Source organism: Onychostoma macrolepis, chromosome 15, assembly GCF_012432095.1.
Source record: "Onychostoma macrolepis isolate SWU-2019 chromosome 15, ASM1243209v1, whole genome shotgun sequence".
NCBI classification, from domain to species: domain Eukaryota; kingdom Metazoa; phylum Chordata; class Actinopteri; order Cypriniformes; family Cyprinidae; genus Onychostoma; species Onychostoma macrolepis.
The window spans coordinates 26,857,122-26,877,477 of record NC_081169.1 but is presented as its reverse complement, the minus strand read 5'-3'; the positions used below and the strand labels follow the sequence as shown (position 1 = coordinate 26,877,477).

The window sequence follows — 20,356 nt, the reverse complement described above, 5'->3', positions numbered from 1 at the left end:
AAGATAATTTAACCCTAAAAAGACCATAAAGCGAAATCAGAATATTTATTTATTGCTATTTTATATCATGAGAGAAATAATACAATTTCAGGATTTTTTTTTTTTAATGACTTGAACATTGAATTAATGTTTGTGAATACATTTGTTTAATGTATTTTTGTACATTAACATTTGTTTTGTACATTTATTAATATACATAATTTATCATTGTTATATATATATATATATATATATATATATATATACATACACACACACACATATACAGTATAAACAGTGATCAATTACCATTACAAAAATCTCAATCTTAAACATTTGCTCATTCTGTGTATTTGCGTCTTCAAAATAGGGTAACTTTGTTGCAAAATCTTACAGCAAAGAAGCTTTATTTGAAATTTGATTTCAAACTGAACTACAAAACTTACAAAAAAGTACATAGTAATACAATTATAAAACAAATGACCTCAATTTAGTTGAGGTATTCGGAATATGACAACACTGAATTTTAAGCAGTGATTTAAGAGCCATTTATGTTGTTTATTTTGATAAATGAATGGCCTGTAATGTCTGTATGATGTAATGATGCAGTTAGACTAGATATTTATATGTAAAAATCATTCCCATTTCAAAACATTTCTAGCATAAACTTACATTGTAAAGAAATTAAAGATCCATCTTTGATTGTTGAAAGACTTTCTGGTGCATTTCACTTACAGCCAATAAAACTTCCAGTAGCATTTCCATCAGTCAGGCATGGATCTATTCTGAATGGTTGATATCCTTTCACAAAGTTTAATCCAGGAGTAAAGAGAAATCATTTCTAATTTAAAAGCATGGAGAGATCGCGATTGCACACAGTCTGACTGCTCACAAGAAATATCAGAGAGGACAGGCAGTTCATTTGTATAAGTCAGGCCTATTTGAGAGCTCGCATTCAGTTTTCTGCGATTACATGACGTTCTCATGTTACAATAAAGTGCTAGCCACATTTGCGCGGGAATGATTAAAACTAAGGAATACCTGCAATCCTGCGCGGATATGCAGACTCTGTAACTGACAGAAGACGGATGCGTGTCAAACTCGCTGTCGGAGAGGAGGGAGATGCAGCGTGTATCGGTGTATCGGTAGATACTGTGGAGAATGCATAATGGAACCGTGTCAGATATTTCATTATCAAAATATAGATATTTAGGATAACACTACCATGCCATTTGTTTCTCCAAACTTTGAGTCCATAAGTTACACTGAGCTCCCTCACTGTCCGATCAGCTCTTTCAAAACCTGCAGCGGCGGCTTTATGGAGCGAATTTTGTGACACAATATATTGTTATACCCCTGCATTGTTTTGAATGTTGAACAATTGTATCAGTATATATGTATATTCTATATCCCGCGATCCAACAGTGGATAAGAGGTACGGAGAATGGATCAGTTTTTATAGGGAAAGACTGCTTAGTTAAATGTTTAGCCATGTCACTCCTGATTTTTGAACTAATCAATCATGTTAACAGTTTTACAGCACTTGTTGTGATTTGTTTGATGAATATTGGCACAAAATTCGCTCCATATTGGCTTTTCCCGATTCAGATATCAGGGCTTTTATTGGTCCGTTTACGATCTTTATTGGCTACTGAAATAGGAAGGCCAGTGATCTGCATAGTTTACTTCCAACCCTTATCCAACACACCTGTTCATCATTTTTAAATAGTCCTGAATACTTTGATTAGCTTGATCAGGTGTGTTTGATTAGGGTTGGAACTAAACTCTACAGGACACCGGCCCTCAAGGAGCAGAGTTGAAGTGCGCGGGCCTACAGTATTATGATTTGTTAGGACAGTAATTCTACTATAATATTCTTATAACAGCTTTAACACATCCTCTGTGACGGGTGAGAAAATGCAGCTCCAAATGTGTTCTGCTGCTCCCTTCTCAACGGTTTCATTACGTGTCCGTCCAAAGTCCAAAGTATATGCTCAGGCTGCTTGGAATTTGCCCCAGTACAGAGGTTCGCTTTACAGGTGATTTCTGCATTCATATTTTCCTGAAGGACGTATTAGTCATTTGATTTTATTTTAATCAAATGATCGTGGTTTCATCCGTGTTGTCTGTGGTTTGTTTCAGCATTTGTGTTAACATGAGACTAATATTGTGTATTTGAGTGAACGCCGCATCACAATCCCGTTTCTCTGACTCTCAGGATCCGTTCAGCTGAATTATTGGGTTTGTTTGTCATTTCTAGAATCAGTGGTGGAGATCAGATTCTGTTTCATCATGGATGACACAAAAACATCCAGAGATGAGGATTTTTCTCCAGGATGCAGGTACTTTGAATAAACTCGGTTTTAAGCCTCCTCATAAATTTCTTTATTATTATTATTATTATTATGATTATTATTATTATTATTATTATTAAAAAGAACCTTTTTAAAGATTGTATGATAAAATTATTATCATAATAAAGAATTAAATATGTTGTATTACAGTTCATTTCAGCAGAAGAGATCAGAACCTGAGCCCAGCTGTGTGTCTATGAAGAGTGGCTGGTCTATAGATAATGTAATAGATTTTAAGAGCGGAGATACACAGACTGATCTGAGGTATAACATTTTTGTAAAAATATGATTACAGTATGGCATGCTATGTTATCAGAATAGTATCTAATATTTTTAGTAGATTAGAAGTAAATAAATTCTTGTTGTGCAATGTTAATAGTTATTTTATCTTTATGTGATGTTAACATATATGTTGCTCATACACTGTGAAAGGACTCAGTTCAGTTGACATGTTCTGTATAAACGTAAGAAAATCATGAAGTGCTCTTTAAAGTATATAAGGATAACATAATTTCGGATTTTCTTTTTAAATAGAGTAATTCAAAGCATTAACTTTACTCTCACTTCAGTTCATTTCATCAGAAGAGATCAGAAGCAGAGCCCAGCTGTGTGTCTATGCGGAGTGACTGGTCTATAGATAATGTAATAGATTTTAAGAGTGGAAATATGCAAACTGATCTCAGGTATAACTTTTCAATATGAAAAAAAATGATTATAGTATGGCATCGTGTTGTATTATCGGAATAGTATCAGTAGTATTTTATACAAGATATGAGATTTTTTAAAACTTTATCTGTTGTTTTAATTTATAGTGTTATAATGTTAAATTATATTTAATTTATAGTGCTTTCACGTTGAAAGCACTCAGATTATCTTATATTTTTTGTTATAATACAGTATAGTGTAAATGAAATGATCATGAAGTGCTCTTTAAAGTGTATTTTAAGGATAAATTAATATGTAACTTGCTAAACACAATAATTCAAATGATTTGGTTTAATCTGTTTCTGTTATGGTTTAGCCCTTCAGAAGAGATCAGTATTAGAGCCCAGATGTGTGTTTGTGATGCCAGTTCATTTTAAGAATGAAGATACACAGACTAATCTCAGGTATAAAATTTCTGTCAAATATATGATTTGATGATACAGAACACAAAAAAGACATTGTGATTATTAAGTTATGTAATAATGTGGTATTTTAATTTTACAGTCATGAAGTCCTCAACACATTTAGATCAAATCTGATGAAGAAGTTTGAGCGTCTGTATGAGGGAACAGCAAAGCAGGGAAACCCAACACTCTTGAATGACATCTACACAGAGCTCTACATCACAGAGAGTGAGAGTGGAGAGATCAGTAATGAACATGAGGTGAGACAGATTGAGACACAATCCAGGAGAGCAGCAACAGAGGACACACCGATCAAATGCAGTGACATCTTTAGACCTTTACCTGGACAAGACAAACCCATCAGAACTGTGCTGACAAAGGGAGTCGCTGGCATTGGAAAAACAGTCTCTGTGCAGAAGTTCATCCTGGACTGGGCTGAAGGGAAACAGAATCAGGACGTCCAGCTCATATTTCCACTTCCTTTCAGAGAACTCAATCTGATGAAGGACAAAATACTCAGTCTTTCAGATCTTCTTCATGTCTTTTTCCCTGAACCAAAAGAAATGGAAATATCCAGTGACAAAAAGCGTTGTTTATCTTTGATGGTCTGGACGAGTGTCGTCTGTCTCTGGATTTTCAGAGCGATGTGAGGTTGTGTGATGTAAATGAATCAGCCTCAGTGGACGTGCTGCTGATGAACCTCATTGCAGGGAATCTGCTTCCCTCTGCTCTCATCTGGATCACCTCCAGACCAGCAGCAGCTGATCTCGTCCCCTCTGAGTGTGTCCATCGAGTGACAGAGGTACGAGGCTTCAATGAGCCACAGAAGGAGGAATACTTCAGGAAGAGAATCAGTGATCAGAGTCTGGCCGATAGGATCATCTCACACCTGAAGTCATCAAGGAGCCTCTACATCATGTGCCACATCCCAGTGTTCTGCTGGATCTCAGCCGCTGTTCTGGAGAAGATGTTGAGTCGAGCAGAGAGTGGAGAGATTCCCAAGACTCTCACTCAAATGTACACACACTTCCTGATCCTTCAGACCAACATCAAACATGAGAAGGACTACGAGAAGAACGTGACGGATGAAGACATGATCCTCAAACTGGGGAAGGTGGCTTTTCAGCAGCTTGTGAAAGGCAACCTGATCTTCTATGAGGAAGACCTGAGAGAGTGTGGCATTGATGTGACAGAAGCATCAGTGTACTCAGGATTGTGCACTCAGATCTTCAGAGAGGAGTTTGGCTTGTATCAGGGGAAAGTCTTCTGCTTTGTTCATCTGAGCGTTCAGGAACATCTAGCGGCTCTATATGCACACATCTCCTGTACAAACAACAAGAGAAATGTATTTGAACAAATCACCAAACCGAGTTTGTGGGCCAGAGTTAGGGACCGTTTTCAGCTCAATTCATCAAAACATGTTTTATTATCTGATGTACATCATAGAGCTTTGAATGAAGCTTTACAGAGTAAAAATGGACATCTGGACCTTTTCCTGCGGTTCCTTTTGGGTCTGTCAGTGAAGTCTCATCAGATTCTCCTTCAAGGACTAATGAAACTGACAAAAAGCAGACCTGACAGAAACAAAAAAACAACTGAATATATCAAGATGAAGATCAGGATCATTGACTGTCCAGAGAAATCCATCAATCTGTTCCACTGTCTGAATGAACTGGGTGACCATTCACTAATGGAGGAAATACAACAGTATCTGCAATCTGGAAAAATTAAGGAAGCCAAACTATCTTCATCTCAGTGGTCAGCTGTAGTTTTTGTGTTGTTGACATCAGAGAAGGAGCTGGATGAGTTTGACATAAATATACCGGAGGAGACAGTGAAACAAAAATTCAGGTTTTTCAGAAGCTGTTGCCTGTGATTAAAGAATCCAGATCAATTCAGTAGGTGTCACAGAGAACATTTACTTCACAGTTAAAACACAGAATACAGAAAATCAAATTCACAAGCTCAGATTTTCAGTTCTGCAAATGTTATCCAGAGTTGAGTGGTCAGTATTTTAATGCGTTGACGCTGTAAGATTGTTTCAGACATTCAAACAGAATCTTAAGAAGCTGCATTTCGCAGCAATTTGTTTGATTGCTTTTTGATAACTATTTGATAGTTTAACATGATTTTCATGTCTCCTCAGGTTGAGATATTGTGGAATCACAGATGAAGGTTGTGCTGCTCTGGTTTCAGCTCTGAGATCAAACCCCTCACACCTGAGAGAACTGGATCTGACTGGAAATAAACTAGGAAATTCAGTGCTCTCTGTTGTACTGGCGAACAATCATTGTAAGCTGGAGAAACTGTGGTAAGATCATGTATGACATCGGCGCCGATGGCCTCATGGGCAGTGCACCGACATGTAGCTTCGGGCGTCCCGAGTTCGAGTACTGACTCGCGGACCTTTCCTGATCCCACCCTCCTCTCTCTCACCCACTTTGTTTTCTGTTCGTTTGTATGACTCTCGCACATGCTATATAGTAAATAGGGATGTGCCCGAAGCCGAATACATTCGGAAAGGAACGGATAATGGCTTCAAAACAAATACGGATTTATCCGAATAACAGAAAAAATATTTGGCAGAAACAATCACGTTTGCTGGAACAGCACTACATTAGTGAGGTCTGCGGTTGTTAAGATTTGTGCAATAATAATGGCTAGTACTGTTTTTATAGCGTTTGACACAGTTTCGTACAGATAATATCATGGTGATCATTGCGTTTGTCTAATGAATGTGGTCTCCTCAGTCAGCAATAAACTATCCGCGCACTCCTTTTTTGATTGCTGCGTGTCAGTGCCGGCGAAGCAGTGTTGCCAGATATTGCTACCAAAAAACAAACACAACCAATCTCCTGAAAAATGCAGCAAAATAAGTTTAAATTGCGCCAAGCTCCTTCACTCCTGCGTTTCGCAGCTGCTGCGAGTCAGTCACATGAATTTATTCAGCGACATGATTTAAAATAATTTTTCATATGTTTTCAAGTTTTATTTTTGAACATGAAACATTTATTGAGGTCTGGACCTCATAGCTGGCTATGGGCCTGAATGTGTAAAGTGAATGAGTGTAAACTATAGTCTATATGAGCGCAAATCAATAGCCGTGTTGGGGTCTATGGTTCTCTCAGAAATCAGAGCTTTGTCTGGAGTTATATTAACTTGACAAAAATATCCTAAAAACGGTCTTAACTTCAAACCTTTTCGAAATCCAACTGTAAAAACACATTACATTAGCCCTTTTCGTGAATGGCATTACATTTAATTATACAAGACGAAGAAAAGTGATGTTTGATCAAGACTTTTGAAGGGTCCAAATGATTTGTTGCGCTCTGTTGATAAAAAACTCATAAATGATCACAGACTCCCGCAACACATGATCTAAATTACTTAAAGTTCAAGCGAGCTTTATTGTCATTCTGCTATAGGCTACTGAACACTTTCTTTTTTTTCTACTAGTACTCTTATTAACTGCACGCTGCACACCCCTAGTAAATGGTGTCATTAATTTTCATAAGAGAGACGTTTTGCACAAATGCAAACATGGTGCAAATAAGGAATATTATTTATCCTGCTTGCATGAGGCTCTAGATGTTTATTGACCAACACCGGTCACTAAGTATCTCTCAGCTCAGTTTTTGAGGTGTGTTCTACACAGTCAGCACAACTAGGGCCCCATTGGTGGCGTTTTGGCAAATAGATCATGTTGAATCGGCATTTGTTGCCATCAGTGAGGCAGCTCTCTCTGACTGGCTGTTTAGTGTAGCGAACCAGTGCACGAGAAGAAACGCGAAAGTGATGAAATTGAGGAAACGACAAATTCAAATTTGCTTTTCCTCTCATGCAACCTGTTTTTTTGACATTGGTTTGGTGTGTCATGGCCTTCAGTGTCCAGTTGCATCTTAAACCACCTCCTGAAATGATTTGTGTGACTGGATTGCAATCTATCTTGAATGCATTTTGGAGGGCATTTACATGTGGTCTTCTCACAATTGGATAGCTTTCTGATCAAAGAAAATTCAAAGTGGCCATGTTTAAATATGCCATATTGAAGTTTGCACTTTTTCTTTAATAATGGATTCACTGCTGAACTGAGTGTGTCATTGTTCTCTACAGGTTAAGAAATTGTGGTGTCACAGATGAAGGTTGTGCTGCTCTGGCTTCAGCGCTGAGATCAAACCCCTCACACCTGAGAGAACTGGATCTATCTGAGAATAAACTAGGAGAGTCAGTAAATCTGCTTTCTGATGTACTGAAGGATCCTCACTGTAAACTGGAGAAACTGAGGTAAGATCATATATGACACAATGTAAAGTATATGTGAAGTGTCAGCAAATCACATTTCTTAAATAAATAAATAAATAGTATTAGTGGCGGCAGTACCGTTTCTAGGCATAGGCAAGCTAGGCGGTCACCTAGAGCGCCACCAGCTGGAGGGGCGCCAATGAGCGCACGTACTGCCGCTACATTTTAGCAGGGTTGTGATCAAGAGTAACACGGACACCCTGAAATATGATTGCCGCCCCCCACTGGATCCCCCAACATCATTGGGCTAGAGTACTGTCATTTTGACGATGCCTGTATGCTATTGGATCAGAGCGCTGTCAATTGCTGCCTCTGATTGTTGCATGCAAAGTTTGCGTTTGGATTTGAAGCGCTCAACAATGCCATTAGATCAATGGGTTCTGTCAGTGTTTTGGCAAGGTAAGGCTTTTTTTGCCATGCAAGTTCAAAGGCCAATTTAAAATATCGGTACATAAAAAAGTGCACAAAATCAGTATTTTGTTTAGGCAGTATTTGAAATGTATTATGTATTATAAGGTTCAGTGTGTCGTGTAATATTCCCATATAAAACTTTTACAGCCAATTAAAATCAGTAGAATTAAGATCAATACATGCTTTATTAAACCGCTTTGTCAAATTTAATGCACTCTTATGGAAGTGTCGAAATGCTGAATCAATTAATTCGCTTTCAAAAAAATAATAATAATAATTCGCTTCCAACAGCTCTTAAAGGGAGTAGCGTCATACACATAGAGGGCAGAGCGTCATGCTATTTAAAGGGGAAGTTCACACGTCAGTGAGTAATAAAAGAACAAGTAGCTGCATTCTGATTACTTTTGTCACTGATCAGGCTTTTATAGTCCTATGTAGTTTGGAGTAACAAAAGGTTTAGGTTTGACTGAAATAATAATGCAATAACTGACACAACAACCAAACAATTCAACAAAAAAAACCCCCGATAAAGTCAAAAAGGAGCCATTGATAATATCTAAACATGTATCCAAATCCAAATGTAAAAAAAATAATTTATGTGTGATGACAATTTCTTAGCAACTAGGGATTGGTACATAGAGCTATACAGGCAAACATGGCTGGAGCTTACGTTGCGACACCCCTCCCCCACCTGGGACAGTCAGATCACCTTTCTTTGTTCCTCACCCCCAAATATGCACCCCTCATCAACCGTGTGAAGCCATCAGTGAAGACCATCAAGGTGTGGCCTGCGGGGGCAGATTCCACACTCCAGGAAAGGTTTCTACACACAGACTGGAGTATGTTTGCTTCTCAAGCCACCAGTGGCGCTCACACAGACATTGACTCTTACACCTCCTCTGTATTGGATCATATCAATACCACCATTGACAGTGTTACAACCCAGAAACAGATCACCACATATCCAAATCAGAAGCCCTGGATGAACAAGGAAGTCGTCTCCTGTTGAAGTCACGCAACACTGCCTTCAGATCAGGAGATGCACAAGCCTACAGCACATCCAGAGCAAACCTGAAGAGGGGCATCAAAAGGCCAAGCACTGCTACAAGCTAAAGATAGAGGGACACTTTTCCAACTCTGACCCTCGGCGCATGTGGCAGGGCATTCAGGCCATCAGTGACTACAAACCCACCCACTCCACCCCGCAGCCACTGATGTCAACTTCCTGAACGAGCTAAATTACTTTTATGCTCGCTTTGAAAGAGACAACAGAGAAACTGCCACCAAGCTCAATCCCTCAGCTGACCACCCACCAATCATACTCTCCTCCACAGATGTCTGCAAGGCACTGAGCGGATCAGCGCGCACAAGGCTGCTGGACCAGACAACATCCCTGGTCGTGTTCTCAGGGCATGTGCGGAGCAGCTCGCTGGGGTTTTACAGACATTTTCAACCTGTCTCTTGCCCAAGCAGCCGTACCAACATGCTTTAAATGCACTTCCATTGTGCCAGTGCCAAAACACTCTAGTCCGAGGTGCCCTAATGACTACCGCCCTGTAGCACTCACACCCATCGTCATGAAGTGCTTTGAGCGGCTGGTCCTGGAACACCTAAAAGACTCTCTACCATCCACATTGGACTCACACCAGTTTGCCTACCGTAGCAATAGGAGCACAGAGGACGCAGTTTCCATGGCACTGCACTCTGTGCTCACTCACCTGGACAATAAGAACACTTATGCACGTATGCTGTTTGTTGACTTCAGCTCAGCATTCAACACTGTCATCCCAACCAAGTTAATAGCCAAACTTGGAGACCTGGGCATCAATACCTCAATGTGTAACTGGATTTTGGACTTCCTGACCAACAGACCCCAGAATGTTCGATCAGGATTCACCTGCTCCACATCCATCACACTTAACACTGGTGTACCACAGGGCTGTGTGCTAAGCCCGTTTCTCTACTCCTCTTCACCTCCGACTGCAAGCCTGTGTATGGATCTAATTCCATCGTCAAGTTTGCAGACGACACCACGGTGATTGGCCTCATCAGTAACAACGATGAGACTGCCTATAGGAGGAGATCCAGCACCTGGCCACATGGTGCACTGAAAATAACCTGCTCCTCAACACCACCAAAACGAAGGAGCTCATCGTGGACTTCAGGAAGGAGTCAAGAGGCACACGACACCATCCACATCAATGGAATGGCTGTTGAGCGTGTCTCCAGTTTCAAGTTCCTGGGGATCCACATCTCGGCGGACATGTTGTGGAAAACCAACACCTCCAGCCTGGTCAAGAAGCTCACCAGCGCCTCTTCTTTCTGAGGACACTGAGGAAGAATCAGCTCTCCTCAGCTATCCTGGTGAACTTCTATCGCTGCGCAATAGAAAGCATCCTGACCAACTGTGTCACAGTATGGTATGGGAGCTGCTCTGTTGCGGAGCGCAAGGCACTGCAACGGGTGGTGAAAACTGCCCAGCGCATCACAGGGACTCCACTACCTGCCATCGAATACATCCAGAGGAAACGCTGTCTGCATCGAGCTCGCAGCATCCTTAAGGACTCCTCTCACCCAGCCCACAGACTGTTTTCTCTCCTGCCCTCTGGCAGGCGTTTCAGGTGCCTCGGACCAGGACCAGCAGACTAAAGAACAGTTTCTTCCCCAGAGCTGTCTCTTTACTGAACTCTACCCCGTTGATCCACTTCCTCATATATTATTAACTCTTCTCTCCTACCTCACATCTGCCTTATTTGCACTACTGAATGTAAATTTTATCACAGTAACAACTGTTTACTTTTGTATCTTGCACTACCATACCTAAATTGGATTATGCTCATTTGCACTGCCGACTGTTGTTACATTATCAATGCTTACATTAATATTTTGCACCGTATGTCTAATTGTAATACGCAATCACTTCCACTGCACTTTTACACCTTGTTTATAGTAACAGTCATCTGTATATATATTATATTGATAGTACATATCACCTGTAAATTCTGTATATTTATTCACTATACATATTCACCTGTAAATTCTGTATATTTATTCACTATACATATTCACCTGTAAATTCTGTATATTTATTCACTATACATATTCACTTGTAATTTCTGTATATTTATTCACTATACATATTCACCTGTAAATTCTGTTTATATTAATAACCATCTTTCTATATATATTTATACATATACTCAGTACATATCCTTGTCCTGCACTTATTCAACCATTGTATATACTGCACTTGCTACTATTGCACTTCTGGTTAGACCTAAACTGCATTTCGTTGCCCTGTACCTGTACTTGTGTAATGACAATAAAGTTGAATCTAATCTAATCTAATCCAGTGGCTATAATGGTATCACAGATAACAAACTGTGCAAAATGTTTTATCTTAAGTCATTTTACAAATAGGCCTAATGCTTTCAGATTTGTGGAACTCACAATACCCTGAATTTCCACAAATTAATTACTATGACAACTAATTTAAATGTGACCAAGAAACTGATGTCTGAAAAAGAAATTTTATATATATGCCTATAGGCCTACAAATATAATTTGTAAATGTATCAGTGTTATTTAAGATTTGAGTGTTTACATAATCAGTTTTATGTTATTTTGTATATAATATTAATTATCTTGTTTGGATGGGGGGGCTAATAGGGATTTCGCCTAGGGCGTCTAAATGGCTAGAAACGGCCCTGAGTGGTGGGAGAAAGGAGGCTCAGACTTAATGTGCAGTGAGATATGTTCAAGACATCGATAATTGCTTACAGATCAGCCACAGGCTCCATACCTTCCTGTCTCCACTCTCTCTTTATGAGTCTACATCCTCTCACACAATCTTATGCAGCTAGTCAGCTAACTGTGTTCTGTAGCATCTGCGCTGTGTTGCTAAAACTAACTATTGGATCTAATGTAATTATTTCCCACATCCAAGTTCCAGGTTATAATATGCAAAAGTCTGAACATTCCCATACGGAAAGGTAATATATTCACATATATGTGAGACACTGTTAAATATATTGAAATATATTTCGAAAATATATTTTAAAAATACATATTTTTGTATTGCGAAGATTCCACAAGCAAGAAACTGTAAACAAAAATGTTCTGAAAAGTGATTTTGTGCCTCTCTGTGATGGTACCGTGAGGCGCCACTCACTTACTGATCTCAGGCCAAAAAACGAAGTTGGAGTTATCTGCTTTTGCTATAAAACAAACTTTTAATATGTAATAAAATCATACTTTCAACAAATTTTTTAAATTACCTGTATTTAAGTTATTATTACTTAATCAAAACAACCCAACTGTAGTTTGATTTGTTACTTGGATTTGATTTTTGAAAAAATAAAAAATATAAATGGCGTTATCGGTTTTTGCAAATTAACTCTTCACATACACACACACACACACATATACATACACATACATATATATGTATATATATATGTATGTGTGTGTGTATGATATAGTTTTCATTATATCTAAAAAATCAAGTAATATCTGCATGCACCTAACTCTGAAGAAAACACAATATGCTAGTAGACAGCAATCCTTGTGATTGAGAAGTCTGGTGTGAATGGTGGATCTGGAGCTGAATTCTGTCCAGGTTGTCACAACATCTCTTGATTGTCTGTCTTCACGAATAGCCCTGAAATACAATTCAAATGTTAACAATGATTGTTATAAGCTTTTACATTCACAACGCTCATTTTGATCTTGGTGGTGAAGTGTGCAGAAAATTCTGCCGGACTGAAATTTAGTCTTTGGTGAACCGTTTTCAAGAATGCAAATAAGATTTTAAGTTTTAAGCACCTTTCAGGCTTGTGAGGTTTCCACAAGCAACAAAGTCTGCTTGAACAAACACTTTACTACATTTAAAGTTTAGAAAATCAAACTTATAATTCCCACCTTCACCATCCATCTGGCATGGCAGATGACCATTACAGACTGTTTCACTTTGAAGTGAGACAGTCACGGTACTCTGTTCTGTCTTACCATTATTAATTTTAATTTCAAAGCACTTTTTATTATCATCTGTCTCGTTTTGAATTATGTTGTACCCCTCTGATTGTAGTGTCCTCAATGCAGTGTTAAAAGAGATGGCCTGTAAGACATACATTTGGAATGTTTGAGGTTTTACTTACTAGTCAGATGGTTCATAGTGCCTTGGAGATGTTCTTCGACAAGAGGTCCCCTCCAACTGCTGCACGGCCATCAGCATGGAAGAATATAGGAACATAAACAATCTGTCACAGAGCCAATAATATGATATATACGTACAATGTCAGGTTTATTAGAAAATAAACTACAGCAGAGGTGAAATGCAGAAAAGAGAAATAATAATGTACAGAACATACAAAAAATCTTAAGAAACGAGGATTTAGTTTCTGTGTGTTCATCGCCATGAATTAAATGCTTTATTGGTTTGTTTTATTTGATTTTTGAATGTTACTCAGCTGAACGTGGACTAGTATAGATGTTGCAATGTGCTTAGATGACACTTCATTATGAATATACTGTATAACCGATCGATTTTAATGTTCTGTTCTGTTTTTTTTTTTGTTTTTTTTTTGTGATTGACTTTGTACCTTCAAAAAAACATATTTTTACAATTGTTCTTTAAAAAAATTTGCTTAAAATAAACAAGAATTTCTTAATAAAACATGATGTGAGCTTAATGGGAACAGGGGTGTGCTTAAAGGGTACAAAAATTTACCCATTAAGCACAGCCAGACTTTTTGAATTTAATGATGTGTATCTTAATTGAAATGCTTTTGTCATTTAAAATAAAATTAAATATTTTTGTGTGAGAGATTAATATTTTATTTTAACATAACTTTTTGTACAGAAACCAATACCTTGTGCACTAAAAATGTCTCAATGTAGATTTTGGTGAGTTTAATAGGTACGTTTACCCTAATTTTTCTAACGGGTATATAATAGGCCTATAATTGATGTGATGTTTTTGCACTGACACGTTGACCACATACAGGTCATATTGTTTCTCAAAACTGTGGCTCTATTCCTGCACCTTCACGGGTTTCCATCACCCTATTTTAATGCGCATTTTGAAGTATCGCATGAGAAACGCCAAATTTCGAATAAAAATCCCTTAATTCACAAAAATGATTTTACGCTCGCTTGAAGTGGATTTTGACTCGGGCAAAAAAGGGTTGAAGCAAATAATGGGAGATGGAAATGCATTTTGCAAATAAATTCCTCCAAGCGCATCAAAAAAGTCATGTGACTTTGCGCTATGGTACAGCAAAACCTGACTAACCAGCGGACCAATGTCATTCCACAACATCTGAAATGTTATGGTTAATCTCAAATGCCCGAGCAAAGTCTGTCGTCAAAGTATTTCTCTAATTGCCTCCCAGAAATGTCTTACACGACTGTGTTCCCAAGCAGCAGCGTCCACCTCCGAAAGCAATGACTTCATTCATTGTGTTTTGTCTGCTCGCTCTGAGGTGCTAATAACTTATTATATATGAAAATTATTATATTCTCCTACGTTTCTTGGTGATTTATAGAGCAGGTTTAGCAGGAAATGACGATTTTGTTTTCTTTGACTCGGATGGAAACGGTGCTTGTTCGCAAATGTTTTATGCGATATTCCAGTTTTGCACATAAGTTAAATTCGCAACTTTGGATGGAAACCCTGCTACTGACGCCTTTACTGATCAGCAGGTTCAGTATGGTTAGGGTTAGGTGTAATGTGGGCTTCAGGGATAGCGACCCAATAAGGCAGCATTCATTTATGGTTTTAATAAATATATTTACGGAATGTGTTATTAAACACTGTTTTGTAATGTACTGCACTGCAGTAAACTGAGGTGCAAGGAGCATCTGACTATTAGTATCTAGCTATTTAAAGTATAAATAAACACAATAACATCACAATAAGTGGTCTCAGGTTTTACTATCATTGGTGGAGGAGAACACACCCATGGATGTCAATCACTACTCCATATTTTGCATAAGACAGGCATGTTGTACAATGATGTTTTGTGCTCTGTGACATTTTATTCCAATAATCCAAACTTTCTCTCTTATAATGCATTTACTGCTAAACTGAACTGAGAGTGAAGAGTGTGTCATTTTCTCTACAGGTTTAGGGACTGTGGTGTCACAGATGAAGGTTGTGCTGCTCTGGCTTCAGCTCTGAGATCAAACCCCTCACACCTGAGAGAACTGGATCTGTCTGGGAATAAACTAGGAAATTCAGTGAAACTTGTCTTTGATGTTCTACAGGATCCTCACTGTAAACTGGAGATACTTTGGTAAGATCATATTCGACTCTCATACATGACACACAATGTATAATCTATTTGACGTGTTCAGTCTCTTTCTGCTGCTGTGAGTTCCGCTGATTGAGCTGTAAATGATTGAACACATGAGCTGTTCCTAAGCAGTGCTGGGTAGATTACTTGCAAGTATTCTGTTACTGATTTTACATTACTGTACTCGGTAATGTATCAGATTACACATTCGGTAATGTATTTTGACTACATATAGGCCTACTACTAACTCGGTAATGTATTTACAACAACAACACTATAATATTCAATGCCATTTATTTTCAGATATAAACACACTTAAATAAAAATGTTTGTATATAACCTAACTACACATAAGGTAGTTTTTGTTTAAATATAAAAACTTGTCTTCATGAGATTTATTAAAATATACATATATTATATACTGCAATTAAACTCCATCTAGTGTTTTTATAGCTAACTAACCAATTATGAACACTGGATAACTTTCCTGAGGTAAATGCAATGTTAAGTGACATTGTTCAAAATTTTTAGTCACATTGTTCTGTTTTATTTGACGTCTTTCTTTTGGTAAGTTGTTCAGTATCTTTCAACATACCTTCTGATGTTCAATCATGCTTATTCCGTGCTATATTAAAGTGGAAGAGACTTGTGCTCTGTGCTGTAACTTGAACTGAAGTGGCTATAGCAATCTGTCATGTCACATATTTAAGAGTGTTAAAATGGCACTTATTGTTTGTTTTTGTTTTTTTTAATTTTGTGATAAAATGTATGGAGACTTTATGTGTCATTGTTCTCTACAGGTTGTCTAAGTGTGGTGTCACAGATGAAGGTTGTGTTGCTCTGACTTCAGCTCTGAGATCAAACCCCTCACACCTGAGAGAACTGGATCTGTCTAGGAATAAACTAGGAAATTCAGTGAATCTGCTCTCTGTTGTACTGGCGAATCCTCAATGTACACTAGAAATACTGTGGTAAGATCATCTCTCTTGTAGTCACATTTGATGTAAATTCTAAGCTTGTAAAATAAATGTTTAGTAAATACACTAAATCTCAACTCAAATGACTATTATATCACATGATGCATTATACCACAGCCATATCACCCTGCAGCCCAAGATCGGTTGCCCATGGAAGCTAAGCAGGGCTGAGCCTGGTCAGTACCTGGATGGGAGACCTCCTGGGAAAACTAGGTAGCTGTTGGTAGAGGTGTTAGTGAGGCCAGCAGGGGGTGCTCACCCTGTGGTCTGTGTGGGTCCTAACGCCCCAGGATAGTGACGGGGACACTATACTGACAAATGAGCACCGTCTTTCGGATGAGACGTTAAACCGAGGTCCTGACTCTCTGTGGTCATTAAAAATCCCATGACACTCATCGTAAAGAGTAGGGGTGTAACCCCAGTGTCCTGGCCAAAGTCCCGCCACTGGCCCTTATCAATCATGGCCTCCTAATAATCCCCATCCACTTGATTGGCTCTATGACTCTCTCTCCTCTCCACCTGTAGCTGGTGTGTGGTGAGCGCACTGGTGCCGTTGTCCTGTGGCTGCCGTCGCATCATCCAAGTAGATGCTGCACACTGGTGGTGGTTGAGGAGAGACTCCCCACATGATTGTAAAGCGCTTTGGGTGTATAGCAATACACAATAAAAGCGCTATATAAATGCATCATTCATTCATTCATTATTTAAGAAAAGAATGTTGAACAAAGTCAAATAAGATCAAAATTCTAAACATTTCTACTTTATTTGTTCTTTAGACATTCCTATTTAAAAGAAAAAAAGGATCATCTACATGCAAAGTGACCCACATTTGGTTTTTTGAAAACTGAAAATGTATGATTCATCAATTCATTCCTGGTGCCATATTGAGATCCCAATATCTCTGGAACTGAACCACATAGGACCTTAAAAATGAAGATTACAAAAAAAAAAAAATGTAGACACAAAATCTAAAAAATCATTAAGATATCTTTAATACCTCTTGAGTTACAGACATGCAAACTTTGGAGAAAAAAAATTAAAAAGGGATTTTCCCACATTTGAACTGTCTAGCATATAATGCAACAAAAATTATCTATCGTAAAAATTAAATCATGATGCTGCCATCCTTCTAAAGTCATTAATATTTTGGCTTTCCTCTTTCACCAGAAAAAAAATATTAACAAAATCAAAAATTTTAGCCAGGGTCCTCTGGTTGAGCTGACACATAATGACCCAGCAGTATGTGGCAATGCTTGTCTGCTCTGAGACCAGAGTCAATAACAAACTACAGAGACTTCAACTACAATTCACATTGTGTCATTGTTCTCTACAGGTTGAATAATTGTGGTGTCACAGATGAAGGTTGTGCTGCTCTGGCTTCAGCTCTGAAATCAAACCCTTCATACCTGAGAGAACTGGATCTGTCTTGGAATAAACTAGAACAATCAGTAAACTTACTCTCTGATCTAAAGGATGAGCCACATTATAAACTGGAGAAATTAAACTATTGTGAGTATATTTCTAATTAAAGCTATTAAATTTACAAGTTCAGTAACAGGCCTCATATCTGTGTGTATATATTAATATTTTCATCTCTTATAGTGGTGCCTAAAGTGATAAAGAGAGAGTTGTTGATCATTTACTGTTATTAATTTATAATCAGTATAATGGCTCTCTGTCTTTAATATGAATATTCTAATACCTCTGGCTGTGTGTTTTTCTGAAATGGATCTGCTGATGTGATGTGACAGCAGTAATGTCTCATACTGTCTGTGTGTTTTATTGTAGGACTCTCAGTATTTAGACATCAGTCCAGTTTTCTCAGGATCAGCTGATGGTGAATAAGGAGCCGCTTCAGAGACTCACAGTCACACAATCAACAGACACTCAAGACACAGAGACGCACAGCAATTTTGTTTTTGTTTTACAGATTACAGACTTCATGATGATTTATTGGAGGACCTGCACTCATTCTATCATTTAAGACTCAATTTACAGCAATGACCCATGAAAATAAATGCTGAAAGCACCATTAGCAGTTGAAATAATTTTAGATTCACTTGATATTGATTACAGTGTAGGTGTAACACTCAGTATACACTACAAGAAGTGACAAAATTAAAACATTAATTTTAATTAAAAAGCCATAAATAAGAAATTTGTGCAATACAGAGAGCTTTGTTTGTTGTAAAGGGAGGATGAAATTCTTTTGTCAGTTTAACTTTTTAACATGTTTTCTTACCTTCAGTAAACTCAGGAAAAGGTTTAGAAGTTTTACTTCGAGAAAATCAAGAGCCTGATTAAAGATTAGATGGATGTTGTAAATGTGTTTTTTCAGCAGAGGAAAAATATGTGCATTATTTAGCTGGTTTTTTTTTTGTTTTGTTTTTTTTAATGATTATGTAAAATTTTCCATCTAAATTTTATTACTATTTTACAGGTTTCTTTATTCTCTCTCTATAAGAAGCATTCAGGTGACAGCCTGAAGATGGAATTGCAATAGAGGCCTCATTTGTGTGACTAATTTTAGAAAGCACCAGAAGATCCATTCTTCTGTGAAAAAGACTTTCATTGCACCTGAAAATCTGCGAAAGCATCAATAAACTCATGCTACTGAAACTCATGCTCTTAATGTGGACTGAGTTTCAAAGGAAAAGACCACCTTGTAACACATGAAAGACTTCACACTGGAGAGAAACCGCACATATGCCATCAGTGTGGGAAGAGCTTGTCATCAGGACTCACTTGTCTCATGCGGCATCATTTTGGAGAAAAAAAACATTTAAGTGTGATCAGTGTGGGAAAAATTTTCCCTCATCGGCAAATCCAAAAAAACGCCTGACACTTCATATGAGAGGCCCCATAAATGCTCTTTGAAACAGCACCAAAAAATCCATGATGCTGTGCGGGATCACATGTGTTTTGAGTGTGGGAAGAGCTTTACAGCAGCTAGTCATCAGAAACAGCACCACAGGATTCATATTGATGAAAAACCATTCAGCTGTCTGCAGTGTGGAGTTTCACACAAAAAGGACAATTAAACGCATACAAACATATAGTGATTAGGAACCTCATACATCAGGGGCCGGTTGCATAAATTGCGACTAGCCTTAAAAACTAGTCATTTAATTTGTTTTCTTAAAGACTGGTCATAACTTCTTAAAGTCCATTAAAAAAAGATAGATTGACCCAATCTGAGTCAGAAAAGTACCTCCTGTCTAACTGCTAGTTGGTCAAACTATTTCTTAGGTCACAGTCTTAAGGCTAGTAGCTATGTTTATGCAACTGGCCCCAGCTCTCAATCATCTGCTGAGATTCTAATAATGCAGGTGTTAATTATGTTATTGTTCAGTTAGAGTTGTGTTTTTAATTTATTTGAATAAAGATTTACACTATAATATTTGTAGAGAAGCTCTTTAATTTTGGAAAGTAGCAGAAGTAGTGCTCTTGTTATTCATGCATTCATTGACGATAATGCTTTCATTTAAAAGCTTACAATCATCTTGTAGTCATCTAACAATGACCACAAAAGCAGACTGTCTCAAGGACAAACAAACAAAAATGAATTAAGTAGCTTTGTCACACATAAACAAAGGTGTATGTAGAGTAATTTACAACAAATTCAAACTTAGCTCAACCAATCAGAATCAAGGACCGGAACTATCCGTTTTATAATCGATTATTTACAATACGGAGTGTTTAATATGATAAATTTAGCTGTAGCTACTTAACAGGAAGGGTGGAGGATTTATGCGAATCTGTATAAAATCAAATGTTGATCAAGGCGAGTGCTCAGGTCTTGACGCGTGACGTCCGCATGGACAGTGTTCTTTAGTGTGTGTGTGTGTGTTTCTTCTTCTGTAAATGAGAAAATAGATTTTTAAGAGATTTTAAGAATGGAAATACACAGTTTGATCTCACGCATAACA

General features: G+C 37.9%; 1 pseudogene; it reads left to right on the top strand.

Moving 5' to 3' along the window:
* Positions 1-2,271: 2,271 nt before the first annotated feature.
* On the top strand, positions 2,272-18,764 carry LOC131520347 (NACHT, LRR and PYD domains-containing protein 12-like; annotated as a pseudogene).
* The last annotated feature ends 1,592 nt before the right edge of the window (positions 18,765-20,356 follow it).